This window comes from Corythoichthys intestinalis, chromosome 4 (genome assembly GCF_030265065.1).
Source record: "Corythoichthys intestinalis isolate RoL2023-P3 chromosome 4, ASM3026506v1, whole genome shotgun sequence".
In the NCBI taxonomy this organism is placed as follows: domain Eukaryota; kingdom Metazoa; phylum Chordata; class Actinopteri; order Syngnathiformes; family Syngnathidae; genus Corythoichthys; species Corythoichthys intestinalis.
Window position 1 is genome coordinate 14,918,898 of NC_080398.1, and position 24,825 is coordinate 14,943,722.

Genomic DNA, 24,825 nt, shown 5'->3' on the forward strand with positions numbered 1-24,825 from the left:
TACACATGTAATCAGCATGGATAGTTAGCTCTGATTAGCTCAAATGCACATTTCTATCTGCGTGGGTGTGAGGGTATGAGTGGAGGGGAGGAAAAGATGGGACCTTGAAATTAAAGGTGGGAGCTCAGTCTTTGTGACATAGAAATGTTACGGGAGAACGAAATCACTCATTAGAACTTAGCTTTTGGGAACATTACTGGACTATTTCTTAGTGTAGTTTTTTGTTTCTTCTTCTATAGGGTTCCCCTTCATCGACGGTGCCATATACTGTATTGAGAATAAATGGGGTTAAAAATCATAATATGCGGAAAACAATAAACAGTATGCATTAAATCATGATGATGCATTACAACATTCTCTGTAGTATGTTTTAGAATAACTCCTAGGATAAAAAATGAGTATGAAAGTCTGCTTTTACAACTATAAAAGAACCAAACAAGCAGAATAATAGACATTCGGAAAGACTAAATCTTTTTTGAAGTACACAACAGAGTGAAACCAAAATGGGATAGTGAGTGATCGAAGTCTATTTCACAAAGTCTGCTCTTCAGTTTTCTTCCTCTGTGCTGCTTTGCGATACCAATTCTAATTTATTCACGCAGTGCCTCTTTTGAAGCATAGCAGAATTAGGAAGACTGGAAGCTGTGAGTCACATTTATCAGCTGTAGGAGTTAACAACATGCCGGGTGGGATGATAAGAGAAGCTTGCTTCAGCCGTAGAAGTGGGAATATGAAGTTAATCTAAACGCAGCGGGGTTTGGGGGCGGGGGGTGTATCTTGGCGCATGATAGTGTAAGATGGAGCCACAATATTCCATTGAAAACTCAATGATTTTTATGCGTAGATCTCCAAGAAAACTTGGACTGAACCTTGTCACCCATGATGATCCCATCTGTGCTTTTCTGCCTTTCCCTTGATAAAAACTCTCCTATTCGAGGTTTTTAAGGTGCATTTGACTTTTTTTTTTTTTTTTTTACATTATTTGTTCTAACATTGGATGCCATTTTACCAGATTTGTACAACAATTTGCAATGAAATTGCACAGAATATCATTTTCTGAGCCAGGGTGGTGTGGCGTGTCCCCTCATCCCTTCCCTTGGGGCTGGTTAATGGGGGTGCAGATGGTCTGGGGGACCTCCCTAGGTCCCAGGGGGATGACTGTGAACCCTTTGCTGTAGCTGCATAAGGAGGGGTGAACTGCACTTGCTCACCCCCCCCCCCCCCGCCACACACACACCAACACACAGACACACCCATTGGCTGAGGTGGTGACAGGGCCCTGGGCCGACCCCTGTGCAGCATTTCAACTTTTCTGCAGGACTATCACACGTCTGAGAGGGTTCACGTATGACTGGGTGCTTTTGGACACACTTGGGTAGAGAGATTGTCAGTGCCAGGATTAGCGATCAGGTAGCATAGAATATGATGTCAACATATCCACACTTACAGGTGATTTACATAATACTGGGTTCCCCACTTCACATTGCTGAATTGTGAACACTCCACTCAACGTAATCACGTCTCCTTTTGACTAACATTCCCTCCTCTTTCTCCTCGGTTATCAGGCATGGCATCCACGGGTAAATAAAATTAGAAAACGATAGCACCATTATTTTCATCTGTAGCATAGGCGGGTAATAATGTATTTCTTGTTGTTTGTTCTTCTCCTCTTCTGTCTGCTTCCTTCCTTCCCCCATAGCATCTCCCTGTTAGCTGATTCTCCTAATAGATAAAAACATAATGCACAACCATTGTACCAGTGTATCAAACTCCCATGCGATCCATTAAATTAAAAAAAAAAAAAAAAACTGTTCAGACTATAAAGATACTCAGATTCCTATTCTCCATGTCTCCATCTCCTTCAGCAGCTGAACAGGACAGTTTAAAAAAAAAAAAAAAAGCTTTCAGGATACGGCAAGCTTTGTTGCACCATGTAAGCGTTCATGAAAAACTCAAGGCGACTGCAAGCAGCCTGCTAATCAACACGTTAAGACAACATGCAGGTACTCAAAGTATTCTGTGTGTGTTCCAGTGCAATTGTAAAAAGCCACCATGACACCCAAATTTTGGTGCTGTGCCTTTATTTTAAGGGTCTTATTTTAAACAGGATGTGATAGATTGACCTTGTATAAGTGTTTCAGAGAAGGCCAGGAGAGTCATTGAGCTGCATTTCAGACTTGCATTAAGGAATACATATAATTTTTGTAATTCTTCAGATGAAAGTGTACCAGTTCAACGTAATAATTGGTTGAATGAGTCACTATTTTTTTGTAAGTAAATCAGGATGGGTGTGTAAAAGCTGGGAATAAAATTAGGAGGCCCTTACCCCCACGATTCGTACATTCATTTTGTGTTCCGTTCATCCTCACGAGGGTCGTGAGGGATCCAACAGCGTATCCCGGCTAACTAGGAGGCAAGGTACAGTGGTATGAAAAAGGAATTCTCACATTTCTGCATAAAATCACCATCAAATGTGATCTGATCTTTGTCAAAATTACACAGATGAAAAAACAGTGTTTTTTTTTTTTTTTTTTTTACTAAAACCACCCAAACATTTATAGGTTTTCATATTTAAATGAGGATAGCATGCAAACAATGACAAAAGGGTGAAAAATAAGTAAGTGAACCCTCTGCCTAAGGAGACTTAAAGAGCAATTGAAACCAATTTTTACCAAACATTTTAAGTCAGGTGTGTGCCCAATCACTGATGAGTGGTTTAAAGCTGCCCTGCCCATGAAAAAAACACACACCTGGTAGGAGTTGTCTTGATGAGAAGCATTGTCTGATGTTCATCATGGCTCGGTCAAAAGACCTGTCTGAAGACCTGCGATCAAGGATTGTTGATTTGTATAAAGTTGGGAAAGATACAAAACCATCTCTAAAAGTCTGGATGTTCATCAGTCGACAGTCAGAGAAGTTGTCTACGATCAGAGAGAGTTTGGCACTGTTGCTTTTCTCCCAAGGAGTTGCTGTCCACCAAAGATAACGTCAAGAGTTCAGCGCAGAATACTCAGAGAGGCAAAAAAGAACCCTAGAGTGTCTGCTAAAGACTTACAGAAAGCGTTGGCACAGTCCAATATATCTGCGCACACATCAACTATATGTAAAACTATGGCCAAGAATGGTGTTCATGGGAGGACTCCACGGAGGAAGCCACTGCTGTCTAAAAAAAAAAACATTGTTGCTCATTTAATGTTCGCAAAAAGGCACTTAGACACTCCTACACAAGTTTTGGCAAAATATTTTGTGGATTGATGAAACCAAAGTTGAATTGTTTGGGGGTAACACACAACGTCATGTGTGGAGGAAAAATAGAACATCTCATCAACATCAACACCTCATCCCCACTGGAAGCATGGTGGATGGAGCATCATGATTTGGGGCTGTTCCGCTACCTCAGGGCCTGGACAACTTGCAATCATTAATAGAAGAATGAATTCAAAGGTTTATCAGGAGGTTTTTTCAGGAAAACCTGAGGCCGTCTGTCAGACAGTTGAAGCTAAAAAGAGGATGGATGCTGCAACAAGACAATGATCCAAAACACAGAAGTAAATCACCTTCAGAATAGTTTCAGAAGAACAAAATACACGTTCTGGAGTGGCCAAGTCAAAGTGCAGACTTGAACCTCATTGAGATGCTGTAGCATGACTTAAAGACAGCGATTCATGCCAGACATCCCAGGAATCTAACTGAACTACAGCAGTTTTGTAGAGGAGAATGGGTCAAGATTAGTCCTGATCGATGTGCCAGACTGATCTGCAGCTACATGAAGCGTCTGGTTGAAGTTATTGCCGCCAAAGGGGGGGCCACAAAATATTAAATGTGATGGTTCAATTTTTTATTTATCCCCTTCTGTAATTGTTTGCATACTATCCTCATTCAAATGTAAAAACCTTTAAAAAGTTGGATGGATTTAGTTAAAGCAGTTTTTTCATCTGTGTGATTTTGACAAAGATCAGATCACATTTGATGGTGATTTTTTGCAGAAATGTTAGAAATTCCAAACGGTTCCGATGCTTTTTAATACCACTGGATGCCCGGAATTAGTTGATAGCCAATCGCAGGGCACAAGGAGAGACAAACAGCTCTCCACGCTCTCACTGATACCTTTGGACAATTTCGAAGTGGCCAATCAGACTCCCATGTAGTTTTTGGGCTGTGGGCTGAAACTGGAAACTGATGTTTATCAAACATAAAATAAACATGGTTTCCAGCTGATGCAAAAAAGCACGTCAAGGTTCTACAAGCTCCTACTATAAACAAACAAACACACAAACAAAAAAATGATACATGACAGAATGCAAATTAAAAGTAGTTTTTCATATTTATGAAGTTTCGTTTTTGTAAGTAAAGTATTTTCTTCACGCACCCAGATAAGTGTGGCATTTTCCTATTGGAACATTCCTCCTCTAAAATGGCTCCCACTCTTCTTGTGTTTGTCAGAACCTAAGAACATTGCTTCAAATACCATTTAATGATCTCTCAGTGCTGTAGGTAGATAGGGGAAAAAAATGTCAATATACAAAAGACGTGAATCAAGTGTCCATCCATGGTAACTAAGCTCTAATGGCTATTACCCACTCATTTATCATGAAACAACTGAAGCCTGCCACTACTACACACTGTTAAAAGACAGCAGTATGTGACTCTCAGGGGCTTGCAAAAGGGGCCACAGTGATGCTGGAAACACCCACACATGATATGAAATTGCCTGTGACTGTGTAAAAATACAGGGAGGCCACGTAGGTAGGAAAATAGAATTCAATTCAATTCAATTCAATTTGTATAGCCCTCAATCACAACAGAGGTCTCAAAGGGCTTTACAGAGGCAATATGATACACAATTAGAAATGAAGCAACAAAGATGAATAGATGCAGTTCAAGTCCTGGGTATCCCCTATCCTTAAGACCCTCCATGCCGGCAAGGAAAAACTCCAAAAACTCCAGAGTCAATTGAATGAAGGATGAAGGCTAGAGTGTATGGATGTATGGAAGTACACTGCCGGAAGGAGGTGTTTTTTTGTTTGTAGAGCACAAATGTTCTTTCCTTGCAATTATCAAGCATGTCCTGAAGCAACTCACTGACTTGGTTAACAAGCCAAAATGGTACATAGCATGTTTGACTACTACTGACAGGACAGTGATTCAGTGCTACAATGTATCACACTAATTTTCTGTCTTTTTGCTTGAAGCTGCCTTTGTGTCAGCTCAGCTGCATTAAAAAAATGAATAAATGTAACTGTCTGTCATTATAGTACTGAGACACTTTCTACCAGATCTGCCTTCGCTGTGTCTCATATTACAGCTGTAGCATCTACTCCGTGCTCTCATTAGACTTTTTGTTCTGATTCACTTCATTTGATCTCGTATGACACACCTGTCAGCAAAATGAAGACAGACGCACCCTCGGAATGCTTCAGTAATTGGTTTGCTTGCCTTGTGTGCGAACAGTTTTTTACTTAGATAAACTATTCCATGCATTTTATTGGGTTGGTAGATTGGAACATTTTTCTTTAATAATCAGGTGCCTGAGAAGCCGGGTTTGTGCTCATAATGGGGAATTTAGCATTTTAAAAGTTGAAATAATTTAAACTAATTGGAAAATGGAAGCTGCATCTGCTAATTAAGTCATAAAACAAGAGAAAGTGCAGTGTTACAGCTGTAATCACCTACAATCGTGACAAACTGAAGAGGAACATTGCAAGGATAGACATTTTAGTAGAAATTAATAGTGTTTTAATAATTCACTATATTTGTCATGATTTTGCGTTTTTGTGGTTGAAGTGGAACTGTGGAATAATGACTACTACGTTGTAGAATTTGCTGCTTTCAGCAGGCGTCTGCTCTGTAATGTTGTGCAGAATGAAGGTTTGAGTGCTTTCGCTGGCAAGTTCGTAAGCTGAGTAGCTACACCAAGTTCTTGTGTCTTCTCACATTAGCGTGTGCAAAGGGAAACGTGTGTTATTGTGTCTTTGCGTCTGGCGTGACTTTAATAATGCAGCAATTGCCATATGTAAATGACTCCAGTGAAGCTGGTCCTCACAATGGGGGGAGCAATTTGAAATTTGAAGCTGCTACAGGCATCTTAAGATGAACAACAAATTTCGCACAAGAACAATATGCAGGGGGTGCTAAAATATTCAGTGTTGCCTGCAAACACTCCTTTCCTTTGGGTTACTGTGCTCTAAAAATGTACCAAATGGTGACAAAAACATATGCAGATTCTATAATGTATTTTCAGCAAATACTATTATTTGACCACTTGCTCATTTAAAAATATACTTTCCATTAAGTGGAACAAAAGCAGGAAAACAAATATTTAAAGAGTGTGAGGGATCATTTGGATAATATGCTGGTGGTGTCCTTTATTCGCTTTACTTTTATGGACCACAATTGTGAGCTGCTGTGATTTGACGCAAACTGTCACCGTCAGCACTATCTAGCCCATTTTAAAGTGGTTAGAGGCCCTGGAAATGAGTTACAAGCCAACGTTCCTCTAGTTCTTTAAAAATGCATAGGATTAAGGAGGAATTGTTTTGCGCTGCATCAATCAAGCTCGACCAAGTGAGTAAAAGGACGGCGGGGATGAGGAAATTGGAGCTTGACAACCTCCATAGATTGCACATTAGCAATTTTAGAGTCTCATACAATTACTCTCTTTCTTACAGGAGTAAACCCACTTATAGGTCTGCATGGAGGTGTGGTAGTCTTTTTTGTCATCTGCAGCACTCATGTCGGCTATGGTCACATTTATAAAGCTTGATGAACAAGGACTTCCATTTAAAATTTCCACTTAAAAGGGTTACATGTTAGCAATTGTGACATTTTTAATATATACAGTGGTACCTCTACATACGAAGTTAATTAGTTCCGGGACCTTGTTTGTAAGTCGAAATGGTCGAGCAAGATTTTCCCATAAGAATACATTATAATTTCATTAATTCGTTCCACAGCCCAAAAACCTACACTAAATAATACTGATGGTACCAGTGTTGTTTTTGGCAGCCCTTTTCATTTTCGTTTTACGAAAATACTTGTTAGTCCTTCCTGGTATAACATTAGTTATTTCAAAATGTGTTCCTCTTCGTCTAGTCCTAGTCGACAATTCTCAAAATCTTTTCGTCTATAAACTTCAAAGTTTCAGTCCATGAATAAATAAATAAAAGGTTTCCAACAATTTCGAATGAAAATTGAAAGACGAGCACATAATCATAGTCTACAAGGACATCACCATCTTCGTGATAATCACACTCAGCAGGAAAACATAGATTGCTTTCAATTAAAGGCCAAATGTGAAGTAAGGTTGGCCAACCATGTTTTTGAATAATATCAATCGCTAAAGAATTATAAGCATATTGTCGTTATTTTTTTAACGCAACCCTTCCAGATTCTTTGTTTAACCCATAGCAACGCCCTTGACAACGAAAATGCTTTTCTTCGACAATCTTCGGAAATCTTTGGAATTGACGTCACACCGAGAACTGCGAGGGAAGTCCGCCATACACACAGTATTGTTGCATTGCTTCTCGGTAAGATGCCACGGCGGTGTGTGGCGATGTATTGTTCTCAATCTAAAGAAAAGTTGCATGAGTGGCTGAAGGATAGCAGGGCACGTAAATGGACATCTTTTGTTCGCACTAGGCGAATGAATTTCATGCCATCATCGAGTCGTGTTCTCTGCTACAAGAACTTCGAAGATGCCTGCTTCCTCAACGAGTCTGCTTATGATCAAGGATTTGCAAAAAAGTAAGTGTGATTTTTGGATAGATGACTGATGACTTTGTCAAAGCAGAGCTGCCAACTGTTGTGGAACAGTGCTTAATTTGTAAATCATAAGGTGCCGGAACGCAAAATACATATGACAGCGCAGGGATGGCGGCATGCGGACAGGTCCCGGAACATATTGTAATAGCCCGAATAGGGAAATAGAAAGGAGAGGAGTGAATGATGTCTTCCTTCATTTTATTTTGGCAATAGTTAATAAACAAATAACAAAAATAACAGCGGACTGCTGCAACATGCGACTGCCAACTTCGCTCTCACGCCGCACTCTTCTCCTCACTTCCCGCTACGTCACCACTCTGCTGTCCGATGGCCCCTTCATGAGCCCGCACACAGTTACGGCTATTACAGTGCCTTGCAAAAGTATTCGGCCCCCTTGAATCTTGCAACCTTTCGCCACATTTCAGGCTTCAAACATAAAGATATGAAATTTAATTTTTTTGTCAAGAATCAACAACAAGTGGGACACAATCGTGAAGTGGAACAACATTTATTGGATAATTTAAACAAATAAAAAACTGAAAAGTGGGGCGTCCAATATTATTCGGCCCCTTTACTTTCAGTGCAGCAAACTCACTCCAGAAGTTCAGTGAGGATCTCTGAATGATCCAATGTTGTCCTAAATGACCGATGATGATAAATAGAATCCACCTGTGTGTAATCAAGTCTCCGTATAAATGCACCTGCACTGTGATAGTCTCAGGGTTCTGTTTAAAGTGCAGAGAGCATTATGAAAACCAAGGAACACACCAGGCAGGTCCGAGATACTGTTGTGGAGAAGTTTAAAGCCGGATTTGGATACAAAAAGATTTCCCGAGCTTTAAACATCTCAAGGAGCACTGTGCAAGCCATCATATTGAAATGGAAGGAGCATCAGACCACTGCAAATCTACCAAGACCCGGCCGTCCTTCCAAACTTTCTTCTCAAACAAGGAGAAAACTGATCAGAGATGCAGCCAAGAGGCCCATGATCACTCTGGAGGAACTGCAGAGATCTACAGCTGAGGTGGGAGAGTCTGTCCATAGGACAACAATCAGTCGTACACTGCACAAATCTGGCCTTTATGGAAGAGTGGCAAGAAGAAAGCCATTTCTCAAAGATATCCATAAAAAGTCTCGTTTAAAGTTTGCCACAAGCCACCTGGGAGACACACCAAACATGTGGAAGAAGGTGCTCTGGTCAGATGAAACCAAAATTGAACTTTTTGGCCACAATGCAAAATGATATGTTTGGCGTAAAAGCAACACAGCTCATCACCCTGAACACACCATCCCCACTGTCAAACATGTTGGTGGCAGCATCATTGTTTGGGCCTGCTTTTCTTCAGCAGGGACAGGGAAGATGGTTAAAATTGACAGGAAGATGGATACAGCCAAATACAGGAACATTCTGGAAGAAAACCTGTTGGTATCTGCACAAGACCTGAGACTGGGACGGAGATTTATCTTCCAACAGGACAATGATCCAAAACATAAAGCCAAATCTACAATGGAATGGTTCAAAAATAAACGTATCCAGGTGTTAGAATGGCCAAGTCAAAGTCCAGACCTGAATCCAGTCGAGAATCTGTGGAAAGAGCTGAAGACTGCTGTTCACAAACACTCTCCATCCAACCTCACTGAGCTCGAGCTGTTTTGCAAGGAAGAATGGGCAAGAATGTCAGTCTCTCGATGTGCAAAACTGATAGAAACATACCCCAAGTGACTTGCAGCTGTAATTGAAGCAAAAGGTGGCGCTACAAAGTATTAACGCAAGGGGGCCGAATAATATTGCACGCCCCACTTTTCAGTTTATTTGTTAAAAAAGTTTAAATTATCCAATACATTTTGTTCCACTTCACGATTATGTCCCACTTGTTGTTGATTCTTGACAAAAAAATTAAATTTAATATCTTTATGTTTGAAGCCTGAAATGTGGCGAAAGGTTGCAAGATTCAAGGGGACCGAATACTTTTGCAAGGCACTGTACATTATGCAGAAAATGGTGCTGAAAACAAAACGCAAATGCCCACTTGCCATGCTGTGGGACTTTCCTTATTTTCTTTCTTTTCTATGTGCTTTTCTGACTCGTTTTGAACCATCTTCCTTCTTTTTTAAAAAACGAAGTAAATGCAACAGTCTTTTTGGCATGTTGAAACACCGTTTGATCCTGGCTGCTTGCTCCCAAGATGCTGCAAATTTCAAGTTTTTTTTTTTTTTAAATGTCAGGAGTGTGATTTGTTGGTCCAGCTTCTCAGTGCATTATTATTATTTTATACTCTAATGTCATAACTGCGTGTCATATTCTGATATAATGTTTTTCGAGGTACCCTGAAGTGCACGCAACGTTACTCTTGTTTTAGTAACGTGACGCGGGAGTGTGATAGAGAGGCACAGGCTCTATCTATCGCTCCCCACAGCCTGCCGAGAGCCCCAAGCTGTGTTCGTACTGTTAGCTCCATGTGTTAATAAAGAAAGTTGTCAGCACGTCGTGTGTTCGATAACTTTGTCAACAAAAAGCTCAAAACAAGACACTATGCACGATCCGTTTAAGAGACGCCCGGACTGGAGAGCTGTGAGTAGTAGGAGGCGAGGGGGTGAGTTGAGCGAGAAGCAAAACTTGGCGGTCGAATGAGGCGGCAGTCCGCTATTATTTTGTTTTCTTGGAGTGGAGAGTGCTAGTGGAGAAAGTGGAGAAAGCCATCAACGACTCATCTCCTTCTTTCCCCCCAACGTTTTTATATTATAATTTTATATGCACGAGAGCTGCCGGATCTGCCAAAATGACCATGAAGTCTGATTATATATTTTTTTAAACAATGTCATCAGATAGACAAAAACATTAAATTGTGTGCAAATGCCTGCATCTTCAAATCATGAAAATAATAACAGCCTATATCTTACCAATCTTGTAATCTCGATGGGTCTTGTCTCCATTCCATGTCAGGTAGTCCAGGTACATTGTTTGCATCCTGATGAGCGTCTGGCTAATACATGTTAGGTCCAACATAAAACTCCAACCTCCTCTTCTTCCTCCAACTCTTCAAAAACTTGGATCTCCTCCCTTGCGCTCGATCTATCGCTTATATCGCTGTTTGAATCATTGTTTGAAGGGCTTTGTATGGCGGCCGTATGGAGCGCTGCCATCGCTGTTCTCGGTGTGACGTATCACTTCCGGGTTCGTCCCCTTTCAGGCTCGAACTTCAGAAACGCCATTATTTTGTCAAATATGCAACATATAAATTATTTTTTCATGCTTTATTTGTTGGACACTGCTTAATTACTTTAATTGTGACCCTATTTGGCATGTTATGAAATTACTTCACATTTGGTCTTTAAACTCACTTGGACACCATGAACAGTTAGCCTAATGGCGTCCAGGTGAGTTTTTACTTTTTACATACAGTTCATGATGAACTGTATGTAAAAGGTTTTCCAAGAGTTTAAGACGACATTTACAATGCTAAATGCTAATGTGAACGCTATGCTAACGCGAACACTATGTTAAAGCGAACACTATGCTAATGCTACAAGTTAGTTTAGTGTGTGATGGTCACTCATCATAGACCTACAGTATAAAGTCTAAAGCAACCTGGCATAACCAAGAAAATAAAACAAAACGTACCAAGCAGCATGTGACACGTGTTTCACTAAAGGAGCCTGGAATGGAGGGTTCGGGGGTAGACACTTCACTTCAAGTGACATGACCAAACACTGCTAAGTGCGTGCTAACTACAGGTACGATAAGAAAATAACACATATTGGAACTTATGACAGAAATCATGGCGAATTTTCATCTCGTTCTCGTCTAGTCAGATGACAACTGGCATCCATCTCGACATGTTTTCGTCTCCAAGACACGTTTTTAGCTTGTCAAAAAAAAAAGTTTTTCTGACTAAATATTTTCATTATCGTCATCGTTGACGAAAACAACACTGGCTAGTACTATTACTAATGGCAATTACATATGGCAAAACAAATAAATTATAAATAAAAATTGGAATAATAATATAGTATAATAATATATCCTGTAATAATTTAACGAATCGAGTTCTAATGTGACGGATGTGTTTTACATGATGTATCTGAACGCATCGCGTGGCTGACGTGACAGTGAGATAGGTACGGTAGAGATTTTACCTCCTCATTTAACTCATTCACTCCCAGCCATTTTCACCGGAGCAAGGCCCTTCGCTCCCGCCCGTTTTACTGGAGTTTGACTGATTTTGCAAGGCCCACAGAAAATTCTGTTCTATTGCTATATAAACATGGAACCCACCAAAAGAAAGATGAGACTCTCTTCTTTCAGCAGAAAAGTTAGGTCATATCTTTTTTCCATTCTTTTGAAATCAGCATTAGAAATTTGCTTAGTTTGAGCAATTTTCTAATTTCTGATGAAATGTGAAAGCATACATTTCAAACATAACTTTTGACTTATACACAGCTATTTTTTTGCTTTAGTTACATCCCAAATATCTGAATAATGTTTTCCTTTTACAAAATAAGATAAACAACAAGACAAATAGAGCTTTTGATCGCAAAGTAACAATTGCAGACTGCAAAAATCTGCAGCTCATTCTGCGTGTGACGTCATGTTTTGTTTGGATGTTTGTTTTTAGTGGTTGGAGCCAACTAAGCTGAGAAAGGAAGACTAGCTGGAATCTAATTTCATTATTAAGCCTTTTTTTGTCACTTTTTTGGGTGTATTTGTGTCCAAAATATAGAGGTGTGCATCGGCACTGCCCTCACGATTCGATTCGATTACGATTCGGAGGGCCACGATTCGATTCGATTCGATTCAGAGGGCCACGATTCGATTCGGTTCGATTCGGCAATGCATCACGATGCATTAAAGCCTGGGATCCATTAAAATGCTAAAGCAAAGCATATTTTTCGTGAATCATGAGGCAACACAAGCGGTCAGACATTAAACAACTTTTTATAGGCTCTTGTGTCATTCCTGGTTGTAGTCAAATGAAAATAGTAATATATATGTAACCCGACCCGTGCGACCCCTCTCTGTACACCACGATGCTCTGCGTTGTGTATTTTTATTGGATCGGTGATGACGGGGTGTATGGCAGAAAGGACGAGTGGGCACGGGCGTTCTGATTTGCAGATTGGACCACGCCGTTTATTGGCACAAGAAACTCGGCAACTTCTTCTTCACCAACCTTCATGAAATACAATGGGGCATCATTGTCATATACAGTATTGCAAATAAAACAAAAATAATATTCGTATATCCCAAAAAATAAAGTTCACAAAAACAAAAGTGCTTCAATCTGCATAATAGAAGGCAATATACTCAGAGCTAAAGAAAAATGAAAAGAAAACTACTTGCATTCACAGATTCACAGTCAAAATAAATATGAAAAATGCACATTAAACTCAATTAAACTTTGCTCAAACTCTTTGTAAACATGTTAGCAGCCCGTTTAGCTTAACAAATAGACTGGATGGCAATATTTAGCCCCCTTATACCAACTTCGATGCTGGGAGCCATTAACACACGTCTTACCTTCATGAAATACAATGGGGCATAAGGCCCAATGACGCCAGCACTAGTGTTGTATCGGTCGCGAACGATTCGTTCTTTTTGAACGAATTGTTTGGGTGAACGAGACCGAACTAATCACCATCTGCACTGATTCGTTCTATGAAGTTGGTGCTTGTTCACTGCGTGGGAGGGCGTTGAGCAAGCGGCAGCGTCTTCTGACATCGCACACGACCAATCAGACGCCAGCCTCATCGCGGGCAGGGGAGGGACCGGAAGCAGAATCAGCGCGTATGTCACTCACTTCCACGTGTGGCCAATAAGCAGCCAGCGTGCAGGCAGGGGGGCAAGACTGAGTTTTGTCACTTCCCGTTCAGTGACTCGGTCCTCCGGCTCCTGACCTAGCTTGCTGCTAACTTGACTTTCCAGTAATGACTATGCGGTGAACGAATCAAATAATGAAAGGAAAGGACTTTGTCACATATTTGTTAACGTGGAGCCTATCAAATGCAGCTCTAAAAGACAAAAACACCACACAAATCTAGCGAGCATGGTTTAGTGTACTACTTTTCTCAACAGACTCGGGACTACCTATTACGACATACTATCAAATTTACAGTAATTTAAAACACGGGTAGCTACGAGGCAAGCAAAAGCTGAGCTGCGGTCGCGTGACGGCAATGAAGGAGGCAAAGAACTGTCACTATATGGAGGCTTCATGGCAGCGATATTTACCTCATATGTGCACAGAAAAAAAGAATATATAGTATGATCACCATAATACTGATTTGCAATTAAACGGTATATACATGTCCATTTTTTCCAAGTGTTTTATTTTTTTTTTCGTGTCAGATGTTGGTTGGTTTGACAAATTATGTCAATCCGTCCATCATGTGCTACTCAAGCGCCCCAAAACAACGTACATGGACACGGGAGATGTCGCAATATGTCTACATTTTTCTTATCAGACTAATGAGAGTAGAAAGGCGATATCGTAAAGAGCAAACAATTTTCTCGTCAGCATTTGACGATCTGAGATGCGGGGACGACAGGGGAGCTGACCGGATTATTTTATTTATTAATACCAGTGCAAAAATTACATACGATCACCATAATACTGATTTGCAATGAAACTATATACATGTCAATTTTTTCCGAGTGTTTTTTTTTTTTTTTCGTGCCAGAGCGTGTCGGTTGGTTTGACAAATTATGTCAATCCGTCCATCATGCGCTACTCAAGCGCCCCAAAACAACGCACGCGGACACGGGAGATGTCGCAATATGTCTACATTTTTCTTAACAGACTAATGAGGGTAGAAAGGCGACATCGTAAAGAGCAAGCAATCATTTCTCGTCAGCATTTGACGATCTGAGATGCGGGGACGACAGGGGAGTTGACCGGATTATTTTATTTATTAATACCAGTGCAAAAATTCAATACGATCATCTTAATACTGATTTGCAATTAAACTGGCAAATATCAAAATGTAGTATTGTCTTTATTTCAGAGCAGCACATTCGACAACTAGCTATTTACACTTATATTTTTAACAATAGTGACTAAAAATAATAGTGATAATAGTGATGAGCATAAAAACAAAAATACAACAGAGCGAGATGTAAATAAGATGTGTTGGTCGTTCCATATTCAGAAATTAAACTTTCGATTTATTTTTATTTTCGTGACAGCAAGCATGCTGCGTTGGCTGGTAGCAAGCAGCATTGTAAATGTGATCAAGAACATGCTAATGAAAGTCCGTGCGCCCCCGACCCCAACCCCCCGCTCCCCCCACAAAAGGAAAATGTTTAACCGTGTCCTCAATCGAAATGCAAGCACGAGCCATGACTTTGAGCCCATAGAACTAGGACAGACGACGCGGAAGTTCTCCCTCGCTTAAGCAGCAGCGGGAGGGCGACGAGGCTGTCTGTGAAAGCAGAATGATATCGCCTGTCACTCATTTCTGAAACTACGACGAGTGGTCAATGTGCAAGAGAGGGAGGGACCAAGCAATGTCACTTCCCGTTCAGTTATACTGCGAAGCGGTCTTTGGTGATTCGTTCGGCAACGTCACATCCCGTTCACTAACCGAACGATTCATTTGGGCGGGGAGGGAGATGAGGGGGGCGAACGATTCGTTGAACGATTCGTTTGAACGAATCTTTTTACTGAACGATCCGGAATGGATTCGTTTACTCAAGTGAACGACAGATCCCGTCACTAGCCAGCACTGGAAGGCAGAGGAAGCTACGGCGTCAGTGAAGGGTCAAAATGCACAAATTGTCTTTATCTCCCAGTTAATCAAAAACTCGCCAATGACATCTGGTGGCGTATTTAAATCACTAGCTTACATCTATTTAAAAAAAAAAAAAAAAAAAAAAAAAACATCACAGCATTTAATTAGTGCTTTGAATGAGACCAGGGCTTTTTTTTTTTATTTACACACACCGCATAAGTTTGGTCAAGTTTCCCACCAACCTCATAGAAGCCAAAATGTCTCCATATGCCTGCTTTCAATGTCTTTGGTGCGTCAATAATATTTCGCACTCCCTCTTTCTCCGCTTCAGCCATTGTTGTTATGTCTTATCTCTGCTTTCTCGATTGGCACTGCGCAATTGCGCATGTCTGTGACGTTACTCCCGTGAGGAAGCAAATTTGGGTTCCTCGTCCCCCCTGCATTTCTTGTACAGTAGCTCCCTCTACAGGTAAACATGAGAATAATAATACAAATGGGGAAACCAAATCCATTGCATCACTGGAAGATTTTTGAAAGGACTTATATATTTTAATATGTGCTGAATCGCTTCGGCTTGTTGCCTGCATCGAATCGCATCGTCCATGGCCCGCATCGGGATGCATCGCCGCATCGATTATTGTTGACACCAGTACCAAAATATGGTCTGCTATCACTTTGAAGTCACTTGTTGTGGTATTTTAATTGCACCATTAACTGTAAAACATTGTGTCTGGTCATTGGGATTACCCATTGATTTCAGATGTTGATGTCAGCCCTTGCAATACTGTGTCAATGTTTACACTTAAGGGTATTTATTATATGGGTTTTGCACTTTACGAACTTAGCTGTATGGATGCTCCAAACAAAATTTGTTGTGCTCTTTCTAACAATTACAATAAATATTCTGAATCTGAATCTGAACACAATGTCCTGGGTTGACTGACATGGAGATTACGCGGACATTTCACGGAGCGTATCTTAGTATAATTCCTGTGAAAGTCCCGGGACAAGGCTTATGTGAAAGCAAGCAATAAATTCCCGTGTCAAAGCACGATGGCTGATGACGTAAATATCATGGCGGGATGATTGTCACTTCCGCTTTCTTCCCAGTGAAGGGAATAGGTACCGTTCTCGCACACACCATATGATTGTTTGTATTAGTCTTACACATTTATCTAACTATAGTTTAGGCAGACTTCACTCCATGCCCTTTGACACAGTAAAGTGAATCACCTTATCGGGGCTCATGAGCGGAAAATGAAAAAAATGGTAACGTTTCTCGTAGGCACCGTCTAACTGTTTTCATTACTCTAACATACGTAATACAATCAATCAGGGAATAGTATAATTTCTCATATGTACTGTAGGATTGTTTGTACTACTCTAAAACACCTAAATAGATAGCACACCAGTGTTTAATGAAAAAAAGCAGAATAGATACACAACATCATCTTATCACAGAAGCCCAACGTATGCGTCATGAGCAAGACTGACGCACCAGCTATTGCAATCAGTTCTCCTGGCCACTCCAAGGACAAAAAGCAGGGCGCTCTATCCTAAAACAAGTAGCGTCTCGACCAGCCAGGATAACAAAGTGGATAGCGGGCGCTTGGGACGTCAAGACTAGTGTCGGTCGCTGTGGCAACAAAATCCCAGCCACGAAGGAGGACCCATGAACCTAACCGCCCAAAACCGGCTACAGAGGGATGATCCCAAAACAACACCCAGACACACCTTCGGCCCGGCCCACTCCACCGTAGCCTTCAAAAACACTGGACACTGAGATAACAAACGCTTTGCTGCTCGGAAACATTTACTATGTAGCCTTGTTTTGGATCCAGCATTGTTTTTACCTTGTTCTTGACATTGTCGACGAATAAATTGTCAACCTGTTTTCGGTGAGCCTTCTTCAGACTTTTGGAACATGGAGTCAGTACAAAGGGTTAAAAACGGGAGTGAACGCGCGGAATGTCAGCCCTCCCGGTTGACTCGCGCGGGGGCAACATCAGCAGAGCGGCACCTCGTTCGGCTGTTGCCGTTTCCGTGCGGCTTGGCCGGGGGGGGCGAATACCTTCAGCAGTAAGACGACGAGCCGTAAACAAACATCGCAATTGTCAACAAAGCAAACTGGAAATAGCTAAATTAAACTGACTACTTAACGAAATTAAATTGCTACTGGATCGTAGAGTCGAGGAAGTGAGTCCATCAACCATCTTTGGAAATGCGTGGTTTATTTTGTTGCCGATGTTAGGGTCCGCAACTGCAGAAAACAAGGTTGTACCTCAAAGCAGAAAACATCGGCGGGAAGCGTTTAAGGGTTTATTAAATACAAACAAAAATACACGAGATAGCGGAAAAGGGGGAATAACACAATGGCTCCGTGACAGTAGGTCGATGAAGATCAATAATACTAACCTAAGCGGTAGGCAGACAGCCAATAAGACAACAAAACAAATACACTCAAATACCAGCACAACGTATGGGATTTCAAAACAAGGGCGACAGAGGTGTCGAATGGCACCCAGCAAGTTAATATATGGCAGCCTTCTCTAGGATCGCCTGGGCTTAAATACAGTCTTGATGAGCTTTAATTGCCTGCAGTTATGACGTCGGGAACACTCCCTCTGCAAAAAAATCATGATTTAACCAACACTGTGACACCCCATGCCAACCACAAAGGACGTGATGTCCGGGTTATAAAATCTCGCTAGCAGCCCTCCCCGGACAGAGAGCGCCAGTTGGCACACGGGACAAGTGTGTGAAAGTGTCCAACCCACGTCATTCTCGGGACATCTCTACATGCGTGAAAGCCATGACGCGAGTAAATCCCGCGTGACCTTACATGGGAATTTACCGGGATATGTTTGTGAAAAGGGCTATGGAAAACAAGCTGAATAGGGGCTCTTGAGGACTGGAGTTGGATACTCCTGGTGTGGACCAATCCGCTGCCTCTTGTGTCACCCACCTGTTCCTCATTGTCTCGTTACCCCAGTACTTCTCAAATAGTGGGACGCGCCCCCCCAGGGGGGCGCAGAGCAATGCCAGGGGTGGCGCATGTGACCTCGGGGAACATGCTTTTTTTTGTTGTTGTTTTTTTCCCCGTACTGGAATAAAGTGTACTTGCACATCCACTCAGTGGGTGGCAGTGGCGCTCTCATTTACAGAGTGCGCGCAATATTTTTGAACCAAGCAAGAGCACACAGAAAAGAGATATGAAAAGCTGTGAGTGTGCGCCGTTTTCGAAAGCCGTTTTCCAGCCCGAACCACGCAGCGACCTTCTCCGGTTCTCACGTGTCCGTCCGAGAAGTGCCATTTTCGACTTGGGATCGTCACGACGACAGCCCTCACCTACGGTTCTCCCTCGGCCGCCGAGAATGCGCTTTTTATCGTGCCTGTTGGCTTTGACTTTTAATACAGTGGGAGATGAGGAAAGGCCACTTTTTACCGTGTCTAAAAATAATTATAGCGGACAGCCGGAAGCCAAGTCAATTAAGACGCCACTTAAAGACATTAGACCCCAATCTCATTGATAAGCCGCTTGTTTTTTAGCGAAAACGTGCCGAATATTGCCAACAATCGTCCCGCTTTGTCAGTGTTATATCAGTAAACCAGTGAGCACTGTTAGCATGCTCAGTGCTAAATAACCCCACAACATTGCAAAGGAGGTGAGCAGCAAAAATAAAAACTGTCCTTCTGTCCAAAGACAATCTTTTTTTCTTTTATTCGGCTTTGTTTTTACGGTCAATTTTTTTGCCATTTGTCCTCATGAGTTAATGTTTCTAATCAATTTGAATTGGTTATTATTTACTGATTTCATTACATTTTATTTTTCTGTATCAAGTGGTCAAAAATGTAACGTGAGTGTATTTTACAGTTTGGATGTGACTTTTTTTTAGATTCAGGCAAATTGATGCGCGTTAAGTCTTTCCTGTTACAAACAAAACATTGTTAATAAAGTTATACTTTATTATAAGTTGATCTATGTTACTTTTTTTTTTTTAATAGAAAAAAAGGACAATGTTAGGCAGAGGCGTACTTATAATAGTAATTTTATAGACAAATGATACTATTTACAGTGGCGGCAGAGAGTTTGGGGGGGGCGCGGAAAATTTACGTCTTCCTTGGGGGGCGTAACAGAAAATAATTGAGAAGCACTGCGTTACCCTATGCCTGTTCCCCATGTGCTGTCTGTTCTTGTTGCGTCATTGTTGATATGTTTCCAAGCCCTCGTGTCTGACTCTCACCCTCGAGTAAGTTTTGATACATTTTGTTTGATCCCCTTGCCTTTTGTTTGTACTTTGTTTTTGTTAACTATCATTAAAACATTTTTGAGTTCTCCGCCACACTTCCTCACCTCCCCGATATTTACCGGCGTTAGGGTCCACCTTGTCTGCCTGCCCACTACCCTGACAGAAAGCATCTCAACAACTACCTTGAAAATATAGTTAGCTAACAATTCTACATTAGTTCTACATCACGCTAGCTACCTACGTTGAACTAACTACACAATAGTCACAAAACAGCAAAATTAAGCTATAAAAGCAACAAAAATGAAAAAGACAATGTAGATAAACTATGCGTAAAAGCCCCAGATCGAAATTTTGTAACTACTAATAGGGTATAAATGAGTGTTAATTTTTTAAATCTTTGTATAGGGTGTTATTAACATAACTGTATTAAACAAGCCCCTTCATGAGTCATCAATTTACCGTGGTGGAGGGGTTTGCGTGTCCCAATGATCCTAGGAGCTAACGGAACAAAGTAAAACAAGACATGAGGACATCTGCAAAAGAGAATGGGATGCCCCATTTTAATTTACTTCCAACTGTGAACATAATGTTCCACCGATAGCATGAATTGAATCACAGTTTGACAAGATAATGCATATAAGAATTTTCTCTGAACTTAAAAAAAGGTGCAAATTCAGTCACTGTATGTGTCCCAGTGTTCTGTTGATTTGACTATAAAAAGAGGGCTCGGCGTCAAAGATTGGGGTCCCGAGCAGGTGATGGCTTTTTAAAGACTATTAGCAGAATTATACCAAGAAAAATGTAACCATCCACTCACCTCAATCACGATGACACTAACCTTCTGTTAGTCAATCTCCATGACCTACAAAGTTGCTGCCTGATAACTAACAAACCAATGGGCACTTAAATACACCTCACATTCTTAACAACAATTAATATTCATTTGTTCCAGTTGGCTTGTACATTGAAACTTGAAGGGTTTTAGCTCTGAGCCTCAGGCAATGTTGACTCGGTTTTTAACTTTCATTCAATTAACAAGGGATTCATTTCAGGGTTTTCAGAATTTTAAAAGTAATCATTACCATCTTACACTAAAATAATTTTTCATTTTCTTAAGTACATTGATGATAGCTGCAGAGGGCTGAGTAGTAAATATAGTGATCCCTCAGGTGTCACTGTTAATGGGGACCATAACTGACCATGTAAAGTGAAAAACCGCAAATGAGTGTCACCGCCCTCATTATTAACATAGGCTACATTTTATGTATATAATATCTATAAGTGTATACAAAACCGATAAATGCATTTGTTATTAAAACATTAAATAACAGTTTGAAACACATAACTAAAATATCAATAATACAAAACACATTAAAAAATTAAAGGAAATCTCTCATATGATACGTATGTGGGTGTGCATGTGGGGTGTTGTAGATATATATTTTCTTTTATTCATGTACACATATATCTGTTCATTTAAATTCGTCACACAAAACCATTTATTATCCCATAGAAATGTGTTTTGTCAATTTGAAGGCCTGTGTTCAGGTTTATTGATAGATATAAGGAGCATGGTTGTTTTCATCAACGATGACAACAACAACATTTCGTTAGAGAACATTTTTTTCATAACGAGACATCACGGTGACGAGCGGAAAACACGTCTTTGATGACTCTAACGTGACAAAAAGATTGTCAGTTTATGTCTAACGAGATAAAAACGACATAAAAATGCGCTATCGTACCCATCGTATGTTCACAATGCGTGACATTTGATATTTGTACGCGTAGTTTTTTTATTTTTTTGGTGCTGTAGTGAGTCAGTCTCCTTCCAAAGCCATTGTTCACATGACTTGCGCATGCCGCCACCCTGCCCTGACGCAGTCCAGATGAACAGAGATTTATCAGCAACAATGGCTGCTGCAAGCACGAGGATTCATGTTCGCATTTTAACTATAATCCAGGCAATGCACTGTCCCTGTGGAAGGCAGGTCTGGCGGCTGTGGGCACATACTTTGTGGAGAAATTACCTGTACTACGAATCTCAAGCGGTACATCAAAGGTAGACACGCTGATATTTATGCAAAGACAAGTTGTTACAAGTCATTTTAAGATATAATGGATCTATTGTTTTGTTCAGCAAACGGTTCGTTATCATTTTAATATGTATTTTCCACATTTTTGGTGTAAATGGAGTGCCAAGTTTAGGCTATGCACCACTGCGCAATGTCCGCCATCTCTTGTACCCCTTTCCCACTGCCCAAAAAAACCATGTCAACCCACTAACAATCGGCTTATGGTGGCAGTGGGAAAGGCGCAGCGACCCACCTCGACCTGTGTCAATCAACCCGCCAAGCGACCCGCATTTAAATCACCTCGGCTCTGATCGTCATGCAGTGTGAAAGCAAAACCGCGGGTCAACAGTCAACACCCTAATCTACGTGGTGGCGTAGGCTCTTACGTGATGCGTCATAACAACTTGCCAGTCGCCTCCCATTTAACACGACCCACAACTGTAGTTACGTCGATGCTCACAACAAAGCTAGTAGAAGAAGGAGCCAGTAGCGCACCACATTGAACAACATGTTCCAGCATTGGAAGCTGAAACCAAAATTCCTGTCGCCTACATTGCCTCAGCACAAGCAGAGTGTTGATCCTTTGCTGCAGTTCAACCATTTTGAGGGCAGTAAAAAGCATGAAAACAGAAACACAAACGGAAAGGAGGCTTCCATGTTGCTCTGCATTGTTTACTTCCTTGAACTGAATGAATTCGGCCGCACTTGTCGACGCGCATCTTAGCGTGGTGACGTCACGTAACCTTACGCACGGCTGAGGAGGGGTGGGGGGTTAGGTGAAAAAAAACAAAAGACACGGCTTTTTTTTGTCAAGGGGAAAGAAAGGTGCCAAATGCCAATTGCTAGTGGGTTGCATCGGCTTGGAAAAAAACGCGCGTTGACCCACTAGTTTCAGTGGGAAAGGGGCATTGATCTACCCACTCTTTTAAAAGAGAGAGAGGGGGAACGCTGGACGTTAAAAAAAACTTCCAGAAGCTTCCAAGTAAGTTCTCTAAGAAAATAAACACACCCTGATAATTTAAAGTTAGTCATTCACATTTTATTTTAAGCTAGAAGGTATTGGAGACGAGTCCAGTCAGCCAAGGAGAGGAAAGTTTGTCAAACCAATACTATCCTGGTGAGTTTCCTATATGTGCTAAATTGAGCTAGTGTTTAATGTGCGCTAAACAATGTGGAAAAATCTACTCGTAAAATTTTAAAACCAGCCAGGACAATACTGTTATGGACAAAGATTTGTGATAGGAGTTCTGTTGTTATGTCATTTATATGTTGAAGAGTGGTGAAAAAGAAAAAAAACATTTTAGCGAACTTTTCAATTTAGCATTCGCGCATGAGCTGTGCTTGTAATAGGAATAACAGTGTAGACTATATTCCAGTCCAATGTATATGGCGGAAAACACTCAGGTGACTTGAAGTTCTGCTGTGAGACCCCCAATATGGCCAACTATCAAAATTGTCCGATATGCATGTGTGATACATCTTGGAAAGCTTATAATCTCAATTTTCTGGGGGAAGAAAAATTTTGAACAGGAGGGCATTTAAAAAAAAAAAAAGTTTTTTAAACAGCAAAACCCTATCTGGAGGCGAGAGCACGCGAGAACAGAATTACAGACGGCATGACTTTAACGAGATATTATCGCGTACTTACCTTGTTTCGATCCAAAAACTTTGTGTAGCATGTATCACCGAGTGTCAAGACATAGCTGTAAATTGCGGCACTTGGATTTTGAGGGGATTTTATGGGTGACAGATGGTATTATAACAAGGGTCGCGATGCAGAAATCGCAGACGTCAAGGACTGGTCGAGATTTTCTTTTTATATATATTTACCCTTTTAAACATATCTTTTCAATTTTTCTTTGTTTGGATCGATTATTTATCATCTAACATATCGGAGAAAATTCAGTTCAATTTTATTTGTATAGCCCTGAATCACAACAACGTTGTCTCAAAGGGCTTTGCAGAGGCAATATGATACACAATCAGAAACAGCAAATGAAGCAACAAAGATGAATAAATAAAGTTCAAGTCCTGGGTATCCCCCATCTTTAGACCCTCCATGTCGGCAAGGAAAAACTCCAAAAACTCCAGAGTCTTTGGGAGAAAATAAGAAACCTTGGGGAGTACCACAGTCAGGAGAGATCCACTCCCAGGACGGATGGACAGGAAGCCCCAGGACTGCTAATGGGAATTAGCAGGCAAAGTTACAGTCCGTAAAGATGCAGTGGAGTAAAGGAACAAGAAGATGTCCATCTAGCCAGATGAGACGGGGGTAGCAACGAGGACGTCCATCCAGCCAGGGGTCCGGACAGTCAGGAGGCAGCAGCTGAAAAATAGCCCCTCCCCAGGGGGAGGGGGGAAAGGGGACACCGGGTGACTAGTGATGAAGAGACTAGACAATTAGATATTAACATTGGAAAATAGAATATAAAGTAAGACAAGTGGTAGGTAGAGTGAGAAAAAGGAGATACAGTAGAACTCAGTGGCTGTACTTCCCCCAGCATTATAACTTCTAGTGCAGCTTAGACTAAACTTTGAGTCTACTCCGACTTCAACTAGCCTGACCATTAGCTTTGTCGAATAGGAACATTTTTAATTTAATCTTAAATGTGCAGACTGTCTCGGCTTCTTTAATATTAGCTGGAAGCTGATTCCATAAAACGGGCTTGGTGGCTAAAGGCTCTAGCTCCGACAGTACTTTTAGAAACCCTGGGAACTACCAGTAGACCTGCATTCTGAGAGCGGAGTGTTCTGTTGGAGCGGTATGGAACCAGAGCATCGCTGAGATAAGATGGCCCCAACCCATTAATGGTCTTAAATGTAAGAAGGAGGATTTTAAATTTATTTCTATACTCGACTGGAAGCCAGTCAAAATGTGACGGAAACAAAAAAAAAAATAGTTATAAGGTAGATATCTGTGATTTTTTTTTACAGATGCCATTTTTTTCATTGTGACATAATTTGTTTAAAACTTTAAAATATATGAGTGAATAATTTTTTTAAGTTGT